Genomic DNA, 11,344 nt, shown 5'->3' on the forward strand with positions numbered 1-11,344 from the left:
CATCCAAACTTCCTTTCATTTACTTGGCAAAGAGCGAATTGACTGATTGAAATTGGGAAACTCCGCCCTTCTTTTGTTTTCTGAAGGAACTCCACTAGACTATTGCCATCCATTCTGTATCCCTAAAGAGGTGTGGTGAGAAGAGTCTGAGGCCACCACCTTTGCTCTGGCCGCAGACCCCTTTTCACTGGACGGCGCGTAAATCCCTCTAGCCCTGAGACTCTCCTTGCTGCCCTGACTGGGGAACGCACTTACTAGCTGGGCATGGGGTCTTTAGAACCTTTGAAGGACTTTGAGCAGGAACTTTGCACACACCTCAAGTGTCTCCTTGGTTTGTTAGTGATGTTCCAGCTTAGGCAGGTCACAATGGAAATCCACGTCTCGCTGTACAATGTAGAAAGTGATATATAGCTTCTGGAATCGTTTTCAGGGTGTTTCTAGACTATGTACATGAGCCCACAGAGAGGAAGAGTTTATGGAAGTAGATGAAGAGGAATGGAGGGTAACATGGAAATTCAGTTCCCCTTCCTGTCAGTGTGCTGTCATTACAGTATCTATACCAGAACATTTCCCAGAAGCCGGGGTCACTGCAGTGAGGCTCATGTGAGCTCCCCTCCTTATCGTAGGTCAAGGTTCCCAGTTGGCGTCTGTGGGTGCTTGCTTATGTCTGTCTCTGGTGGCCCAAGACTGCACTTGCCCCCCTTTCAAGCTGGGGACTGAGAGAGGGTGTGTAGGTCATTTTCATTCTGATCGCTCTGCTTGTGTCCCCAAGGGAGCTTGGAATCTTTGTATTTGTCTCTTCACAGTGTTGAGAAAGGCAGTGACACAGACACAGTGCATATGTTTGTGATCATCCAAGTGGGAGACAGGCACCTTAATATTAAAAGGCCAGAAACATTTTTAGTCCCTTTGTTAGTTTTTCTTTTGTTGCTTCTGTCTTCCTGTTTTATTTCACAGAGTATTTAATTATCAACCTAAATTTCCTCTTCTTACCATTCACCTTCCCTAAAATTCCTCCCAAATCAGTGAACTGCAAGCAGGGAAACTAACAAATGTCCATCCACCTTTTTTAATGTGTGGTGTGTTTTTTTTATGTTGTCGGGGGTTTTTTTTGTTTTTGTTTTTTTTTAACTAAGCTTGAACCAAAGTCAATTTTTAGCAAGCTGCTGTACTAATGGACTAGTTTATAAACGTGCGTTTCAGACACATTGAGGAGATAGATGCTACTGACAATTTCTTTTTTCATTTGTCTTTATTAATTTTATATAAAAGTTGCTGCTTGTTTTAATCTTTTATGTTGGTAAATTGTAATATCCTCTGGGCAGACATTAACTTGATTTTAACTAGTGTATTTAGTTTGGTGTGTAAATAGAATGGCAGTGTCAGTTACTAATTTTTCTCCTCTCCATCTTGCTATTTCTCTGATGTAGTTACATTTAATTTGTTATCCTGACTTGACATGTCTAACTTTAGTCTGCGTAAATGGTTTTAGGGCAATCGGTAATACTCTGGTGCCCGATGGAATGAGTCCCTCCCTCGGGAGAGGTAAGTTAGGAGGAAGGATTCAGGGAGGGAAATGCTGATACCCACCATCCTGGATTAGAGGTTATAGCATTAATTTCCCAAAACTGCTACCAAAGGAAGTATGGAGTCCTCCAAGACTCAAACCCAATGGGTTAAAAGGAAGGGCAAGGAAAGGCTGTGCTTGTTTGTTTGTTTTCCTGTGTGGTTCAAAAGATGCTCCCTCTCCCAAATAAGATTCACCAACAGACTTCAATATTTTGAAAGATCTTAAGCTTTAAATGTCAGTATGATGGTCCTCTACTCCCTGCCTTGTCTGTATTCTCTAGTCAATCTGGGATAAGGAGATTCTGCCTTTGTGTGTGTGTGGATCCACTTTAGGAGGATAAACCTTAAACCAGCATAAAAATCTGTGTTTAAAAGAAATAAATCCTTAGACAAAGGTAACTTTTTAAATTTTTCTCATTTTTTTTCTTAAAGACAAGTTGTAAAATGAAAAGTACATTTGTACTTGAACACATGAAACACTAAAACCCTTTGTTGATGGGTGTTGAGCTTCAAATCACCTCCCCATCACCACCCCTAGATATTCTGCTCATCAGACTGCTTCATGACTCAACCTTTAGTCCATTTTACTTTATATTCTTTTATCATCTCAAGAAATGCGTTTTGAATTGAGTGAATCTCCTCAGCTAAGTTACTCAAACGTAAGTTTAAACTCCTTTATACAGAGAGTCTGGAAATTAAGGGGACCATTTGATCAAAAAGAGGCGTTTGGTAGAGTTTCTGTGTTTCTAAGCGGATGGGCCAGATAGGTCATCATAACTCATTGTACATTCTTTTTTCTTCCTAATAATTATGCAAATTTTGTTTCATCCCTGAATTTGGTGAATACATATTAAACCAAAGACTAATTCTGAATGCATTTATAGTGATACTCTATTTGCCCATGGTAATGGGCCCTCCCTAGGGCGTGGTGAATGTAATTGAATCCTGCTTATCACAAGCAGTGCAGTTTGCTCATGAACTGTATTTATATGGGTCTGAGGGACAGAGCAGAAAGACTTGGAAAAGCGCTTCTTGTAGGAACAGTATTGTTGTTCCTAATTTAAGAAGTTGAGTGCTCTATTAGTTCAAATGTTTCTGAAATTATATAGGCAGCTTTTTAGAATTAAAAAAAAAAAAAAGTTCATCTCCATTACCTGACCCAATATACACTTCCTTTCATTTGGTTGATAAGAAAGACCAATACCATCCCAATTTACTCAACTTATTACTTAAGAAGTGGAACCAAAGGAATCCAACTTTCATTTTGTGTAGGACCATATGTGTCTGTACTTTGTGGTGGCATTATTAGACATTAACAATCTTTTTTTTTTTAAGGGAAAATAAGGTTATAATGAAAAGATTTTTAGTGAGATTATCATGCAATTTTGTTCTACATAATTCATTCATCGTTGGGGGAAAAAAGCACAATTATACCTCTTTTTTATATTATTTTCTCCTGTTCTCATGTATATATGGGAAGGTAGGGGAAACCTTGTCTGTATTATCCAGAAGCACAGATATTGCTCAACACAATATTGAAGGTCAGCCCAATCTTCAGCATTAAATTTTCTATTTAAATTGCTGGGAATGCTGGATATATTTGCAAATATAGGAAATCATTGCAGATTTTTAAAGTTATAAATCTGATAGTAAACATTGCAATTAGTGTAGAATAAACACTTGGCTTACGGAAGAAACTCTTTATAGTTCTCGTCTCAAGTTCCCAACCCTGGTCATCCTCACAAAACTTTCTTCACCAAGAAAAATATAAACCCGTTGAGATAGGAAGACAAGGGAGAAGTGCTGGTGTAGAGAAGTCCACAGGCACCAGGGCTGGTGGAGGCAGTGATGGTGAGGGCACCCCACAGTCAGTCTGTAGTTTGACAACCCTCAGTCAGAAGAGAGCCTCAACAATTTGTTATATTTTGGCCAAATACTTTTCTTATTAAATCAGCATTTAAATTAATTTAAAGTTTGTTTATTCTTCAAACCATGATTGTTGGAGCTGAAAATGTCAAGAGACCATCAGTGTTGACAGAAAAAATGACTTAAGTCCTGAAATTTAAAGTTATTCAAATGGGCAAGAATTGATGGATTACTTTGATCGTAACCATTATGAGTTCATTTTTGTATGTGTGTGAAAAGCATGTAATATGTGACATTGTTCATGTGGTCATAGCCCTGGCCATTTTGAAGACGACACTATAAAATGGTAAATCTTTCTAAGCAATTACCTTCATTTTTGAGAAGGAAAAAGAAGCTTTTGCCATTCTTTAAAAAAAATAACTAAGATCCGCTATTATGCAAGTTTGCATAATGGCAGACACAGTACAAATGTGAGCTTGGACAGGAATAGGATAAATAGACTGCTTTTTTCATTAAAAGCTGATACTAATCCTGTTCTGCCTCATTCTTTTCTTAATCCAAAGGGATTAAATGGGATACCCCTGAGATTTCCAGTAAGATATTTGAAAGGATTCCATTAGGAGGGCCGGGAACATGCTTTTTCTCAGATTTGTCCAGTTTACACTCAGATTTCCATATGATTTGTAACCTGGTGCTTTCTTCTAATCGTCCTTATTCATGAAGCACTTGGTTCTTGTTTTGGCCCTTCTACTCTTGGCCTTTTCTAAAAGCAGTAGCTTGAGTGAGTCATTCTTTGATTCTGTGACCTGGAGTTCCTTTCCCTCCGCCTTCTCTTCCTTTTCTTTTTGAATGGTGATAACCTTAATCTGTGAGGGTAATGCTGGTGGGTAACAGCTAGCTTCTGGCACCTTCATAAAATACCTCAGTGTAGCTTAGCATTGTTGCAGACCTGGTTTTAATCTAAAAACCAAATAAATAAAAAGAAGAAAACTTTATAAATAGTGGAAATAATTCTAGCTGTAGCATTTAGTTGAACTGATGTTTATTATGATAAACATGATTGATGCTGTATGTATTTGGGATCCTGTTTATAGGTTACAATTTATAGGGTTAGGGAGGGTTGGGATGGGGAGAGGAGGAGTTGATTATGTTAGAAGGAAAATGTTGCTCATGTGTTTGTTTTTCCTTATATCTGTCTTGCCAAAGGAAACTTGATTATCCCTGTGATGGGTTGGGGATTCATTGGCCTCTCTGTGGTTTGACTTGCTTTGCAGTGTGTGGTGGTGGTATGCAGGTTACATATGGGTTGTCCTGGAGGTTCAGGGTCCCCTGAGGCATTCTCTCCCTTCCTATGGTCACCCTTGCCACCAGACCCTGCCATTCTCCCCTAAGGACTCATTACCTCTATGTATCAAGAGCTTCGGTGAAGGGTGTATGTACGGATATCTGGGTGTGTGGTTGAGAAATAGGCAGAAATAGACATGTGCCACTTAATTTGGAGAGGAAAGAGGAGTGTGTGATGTATCTTGATCGAGGAAAACTGAAGTAATACCCGTTCTTTTTGTCACTCTGTCATGTTATTAAATGTTGTGCTAATAGGCCAACATTTTAAAACCCTACTTCCTTTTTTCATACCAAGGCTATTTCTGTCTAGACCAAAAATGCAAACAGAAGTAAAACTAAACCAAGCAGTTGAAAGCCAACCTGCTTGCCTCACATGTGTGATAAGCATGACCTTTAGGGATTGGTAGGTTGGTGAGATTGAGGAGAGGATTGTTCTTGCTGAGAATGAGAAATCATACTGGTTTAGGAGAAATTAAAGAGCCCCTTCTGCCCATACAGACAGACTGTCTTGGTTCCCCATGTTCAGATATGTATTGTATCTCAAAAAAAAAAAAAAAATCAGACTGTATCTGATTTTTAAATAAACCATCCATCTCACAGAACTTGAGTGGGATTTGGTTTAGATACCAAAGACACTGCTATGTCATTGTTCATTCTTAAATTTTTAAAACACGCAGAAAGAATATGAGTGAAAGGTTGAAATGTGGGAAAAGCTGTACCTATGTCTCTTTTCTCTCCTCCCTTACCCACTTTTTGAAGGAAGTCTTGTTGGTTATCCTGGCTTTAGAAGAGAGATCGATTTAGTTTCATTCTGCTGACTCTGTAAAGATGGGTAGGGTTGCTCAGTGTAGCCTTGATGTTCTTGGAATTGCTGCAAATTATGGGGGGAGAGCAAAAGATGAAGGTAAATTTTTTTCCTTTATTTCCCTTTATCTAATGCTTATAAATAGAACCAGTACAGCCTGTTTGAGTTCAGATGATACCTAGCTGTGCTATCTCTGTTGTGTCACTTGTAAAGGATAAGCATTTTTAAGAGCAGGATTACATGGAAAACCAAAAGACTGTCCTTTACTCTCCCAGGGAGCTTTATCTTTCCAAAATGATTTTGTACATGAGTTCTAGGGAGTTAAGAATTTCATTGTCTTGGTGTACTATTGATGGGACACAGAAAGATGAGACATTTATTGCTCTCAATATTCTGTCAAAAAATGATCAGGTTGCGGAACGTCATGAAAGCTTTACTAATAATCTAATTGTTCTGACATTATATAAAAGTGGTATTACTATTGTGTGACTTTTCAAAGTGCTAGATAGGTTTGTAAGTAGGTAATAGGGTTATAGAAAGTAAGAGCACTTGACACAGAAGTTACAGGAAACAAGGTGTGCTTGATGGAACACCACTTTGAGCACAGAAGTGAGCCTCCCCAGGCCAGGGAGGGAAGGTGCCAGGTCTGGTTCTTTCTCTGCATCTGCCCACTCTGCGCCCGGCTCTGTCACCCAGCACCACCTTTGGGTTCAAACCCAGGACACTGTCAAAAAGTTCAGACCCCAAAAGTAACTTATTGTAAAAAAAAAAAAAACAAAAACAACAACAACAGCAACAACAACAACAAAAAAAAAACCATTGAGGTCTGCTGCAAAGTTCCCCCGTGTTTTCTCTCTTCACTTGTTCATCCTTGTTTTAAGTCAGCCACCACCTTGCAAAAGCAGCTTTTCGGGCTTCTTTCATCACCTGGCAGCAGCATTGAGTTCTCTAACATTATATCCTGAAGTCTGCAGGCAGACGGCCGGATACGGTGCTGGGTAAAAAACGAAACATCAAATCCTTCTTTATAATTGGAATCTCCTTTGAATGAAAACAGTGAGAAAGGACAGAGTCCTCCCAGTGTCTTCAAGTCTGACAATACAGCAGGAAAGGAAATGCACTTTCAGAGGCTACAATGTAGGCAGTTGTGTCAGGAAAGGCTATCTGTAGGTGGGTGCCGTGCCACGTCCCAGAGTCCAGTCCCGCACGGACTTTCCTAAGAGTGGAGCGGATGATGCCCGCCCTGGCGGATTTAAGACTGCAGACACGGGAGGGGGTAGGGGGCGTGGGGAGGAAGGAGCAAGACACCTTGCAATCCTACTACAAGGCGGCCCTTGGCAACATCGGAGGTGTGGGGCCCCTGAGACCAAGGGAGAGGCAAGACTTCCAGCTCCTCCCCTCTGCCCTAGGGAGCACTACACCGTATTACTCAGCCCCTCCCCCACATTAGACCGTAGTTCCAGTCCCTTTCTCTATGGTTGTAGCAAAGGCTAGGTGAGTAAGTGTGGGGCTTCTGCCCACCTCAAATCCAGGAGCTGTTGTATACCTCATTTCTAACTCGTGATTGAGTAACTTGCTTTAACTTTCTCTAAACCCTACAGAGTTGCCAAGTCTGCCCTCCCTCCTCTAAGCAATGTTGAACTCTGGCCTATAGCATCACGGGACCTGTAGCCTAGGGTGGGACCTCCTAAAGCCTCTGAATGTCGCTGCTGTAAAGCTACTGCAAACTGAGGGCAAATTGCAATCTTCTATTTCTTTTTGTTGCAAGGGGTCTTCACAGGTCTCTTAACATCTCCTTTCCCTGCCACCCTGCCTTCAGGGGCTGGCCAGCTCTCCACTCCCCCACCCCCACAGCCCACATTTTAGATTTCCCTAGTGGGTGGAGGCCATCCCCTTCCTCTCTGAGGCCTCAGGGTTCTGCTTATTTTCAGGACTTTGGGTGGAAGGGAAAAGACACCAAAGGCTCCTTTAAGCTGACTGCTGCATACACATTTCACTTTTTTTCCTTTGACATGACCAAAAAAAAAAAATCCAAATATTTAAGTTTTTATTATTATTAATATTATTATTATTTGACAATCTTGTATCCAATGGGCTCTCTAGAAGCTGCATCCCCAGCCCTTTCACCTTTTCTTTGAATGTAGTTCCCAACCTTCGATTTCCCACCCCCAACGTTGAAAGAAAGCTTTGCCAGGTCTTAATACTGCTGCTATAAGCCAGGGGAGGGTGGTTTCTTTGTTTTGTTTTGTTTTTTAAATTTCCAGCCAAAACCAAAGATTCCTTAATGATTGTATAAACTCAAAACAAACAAAAAAACCAAAGAAAAGGGAAGTCTTCAGCATCAATCCAGTCTGTGGCGTCCTGGCATTTAGAGGAGTGAGGCTGGGGGTGGGATGGGGACCTCTGACCCACAGGAAGGGTAGGGGGCTCTTTTGCCCGTGTTTTGGAGTTTGTGGAGGTGCATCCTCAGTAGCTTTGGCCCTGGCCAGCTCGTGAATGTGCCGTGGGGAAAATTGGCATTTCAGACTTTCTAAAACAGACGAAACGCCATCACCCGGATGCTCTACCAGACAGTAACCACGGTCACCACAGGGGCTCAGCACAGGGACTGGGAGGCTGGGGATGCTGCTGGACCGCTGGACCCACAGAGTGGGGGGAAGTTGAAGACACTGGTGCAGGACTGGCTGCTCTGCTGGGTGCTTGGACCTCTGGGGTCATGACAGTGAGTACACGCCAAGGTGCCCTTCTGAGCCTTTTCTCTTTTCCTTTACTGGAACTGCTTGGAAGTGGCTGCCCTGTTTGTGAGAAAACATGCAGAACGATTACCAAGCTTTTCATGTATCCTTGCTGTAGTTGGTTTCCTTTGGCAGCACCACTGTGCAACTATGCATTGTATCTCACAACCTTTGTGCTAGGTAGATGCCTGTGACTTTTTAACTTGGGGGGTGGGGGGATTGCAAATGAAGGAACTTTTTACATGGATCTTTTTAATCTCAGTTGATTGGGGGAGGGGGGTATTTGGTTCTAGGGTCATACAAGCTCTATCCCAAAGCAAAATCCAAATGTTAATAATATTAGCCTGATGCAGATACCAAAGATGATTTCTTTCCTGCAGAACCTTAGACTTGTGTATTAAGTACGATTACCCAGCACTTGCATTAGTCTAACCTCAGTAATTCCAAAGCTTAGATGTATATTTTGGTATATTTCTGGGATATTAAAAAAAAAATGTCGTTTAACTTCTTGTTTGTTTCAGTGTAATGCTCTTAAAGTCATAGCATGAAAATAACTGAACTGTCCTATTCTTAGTAGTTTGAAATAATAGTATTTTTGTATGTTTTGGGTGTGTCTATGTATTAACATAACAGTTTTCACTGCCTAGGTGTTCATAATAAAAAAAGAAAATGAAAAAGTTCTGAGTGTATATAATATTCAGTAATAAACTTCCACCAGGTTCAATTTGGTTTGCATATTTGCTGATTACTGTTCCCAACTGGGATTTTGTTTTGTTTTAAAGAGACAGTGATCGTGTTTTCCTAAAGATGTTTTCTCTCTCTCTTTCTCTCTCTCGTCTTTTAATATCTTAACTCTCCCCCACACTTTTTTCTTTTCCTTTTTTTTTTTTTATATTGATTCAGGGGTGTTTTTCCACTGTTGTCAAGGGAGGGTCTTAAGGGGGACTGACCCCCTGGCCTCCTAGAACTTTTTGTTTTATGTACTTAAGTTTAAAATGTGAGTTTGAGTTCTCTTTTGTGGAAACTTAAGATGTGGTGTAAATGATTCTTTCCAAAATTGTCCAGCAGCTTTAATGAGGCAGTGACAGTTTCTGAGTAGTTGGTTGGGAGTCCTTTGACATTTCTCCTTAGATAACTTTGCAGTCTGGGTGGCTATTGTGTAGCCTCACTGCCCCAGAATGCCTGCTTAGCCATTTCCCCTTGATAGGGATGTTTTCTAAGAATCTGCTGATAACTTGGAATTTGGGGGACCTTGTTATCTGGGCCCCTGGGAAACATGTGTTTTCTTGATTTTGAAAACCCAAAACACAAGCAACTTTACATTTGGGGGAATTAGCTGATGTGCCTCCCAGAGGCTTAAGGAGGTGGTGGGGAATATGAGCGGTGCTGTCTCTTTAAAAGTGCCCTTTATATGATTCCCCCTCCTGGGGCCTCCTGCAGGGGCTATAGGCTTGGGAGAGATTGCGTAGGTGACAGTGAATCAGAATGAAATGGTAGATTTTGTGTAGATGCATTTGTCTGCTGTAATTTTTATATATATATTAAACTTACTGTAACTGTACAGTTTGTTTCTGTTGTAAAACATCATTAAACCATTTTCCAAGTGTTTTCACATTGTTGGAGTTTCCTTGAAATTGTATGTTGGTGTTCTGGATGCTTCCCACACAGAGGGCCACCTAGGCCTTCTGGTTGGTCTTTTCCAGAAAAGCAGGAGCTCCCAGGAGACCCAGGCACATGGGTTCCTGGGTCCTACTGTGCGTTTCCCCCTGTGCCCATGGGCCCTGCAGCCACCACACCTCTCCATCCACCTTCCCAGACCCTGGTCTAGGGCTTCATGTGACCGAACACACAGACCCTTGACTGCTCCTGTGCCAGAACTCTTCAGAGCTCCCATTTCATTTGTGTCTGATGGCAGACCTGGTATTGAGCTTGACTTTTCCACACTTACTGTTTATATTCTCTTGTGCCCCTCCAGCATTTCCTGCCACATCCTGAACGTCCACTAGTCCTGGACGTGGCATCCACTTCTCCTGTCGGAGGGTACACAGCTCAGCATAGCTCCCTCCCTCTGGCTTATACTAGTTCACAGGTAATGTCTTGATGCAATTTGTCATTTGAAAATGTGAATCTTAAAGTGAATTTCCCACGGAGAGCAAACCTCAGCTTGTTGAGCTTTCAGACAGAGGCATTCCTGTCCAGATAGGAGTGTGTGCTCCGTGTCTCAAGACGGGCTTGCTGTCCTCTCCAGGGCCCACTGTGGGAAGGCAACAGCGGCTCTAACTCTCCGTTCCTGCATCTAAGAACCCCTCATTCTTTACCACTCCACCCCTTCTTGTATTTAGAGCTTGCACATAAGTTTGGGGAGTTGTTTCCTTAAAACAACTTGGAGTTTTCAATAGAAACCCTGTTTGGTAGAGACAGTGGCATGCTCACTAGCGTGGGAAAGACTTCAGAAAACAAACCCATTTGTCACACCCTAAAGAATGAGGGTACAGTACTGATGAGATCAGTGTCCTGTTGCCCTTTTTAAAAACGTGGTTATATTCTAACCCGCTTCTGGTTGGCATCTGCCAAGCCAAATTACCTGGGAGATGATGTAAGTAACATCTGCTCTCATTGCCGCCTTTCCTTTCTCTGAAAACTAGGGCTTGAGGTTATAGGGCATGTGTCATTAGACAGTAGGCACAGGTTCACAGGCATGTCCAGTACCGGGCTACCGAGCTGTGGCCAGAGTTACCCGTGAACAGGTCAACAGCTGACCAAATGACCGGGCTTTGAGTCCCCTTTGGAGCCATCTTGTACACTTGAATTGATCGTCTGTCCTGTTGTACCAGCCAAACCTGGGCTTCAGTGACTATCCTGTTTGTAAACCCAGGAGCCTTGAGTCATATTCCGGGAAGAAGAAAAACTGATCAGAAGTATTCACATCCTACCTGATTTTACTAACATCAAAGTAATGACAGTTTTGAAAAATACTCTGGAAGCTTCCATTTTCATTTACACACACTCATAAAATGTTTTGGTT

The sequence above is a fragment of the Vulpes vulpes genome, chromosome 13 (assembly GCF_048418805.1).
Source record: "Vulpes vulpes isolate BD-2025 chromosome 13, VulVul3, whole genome shotgun sequence".
In the NCBI taxonomy this organism is placed as follows: domain Eukaryota; kingdom Metazoa; phylum Chordata; class Mammalia; order Carnivora; family Canidae; genus Vulpes; species Vulpes vulpes.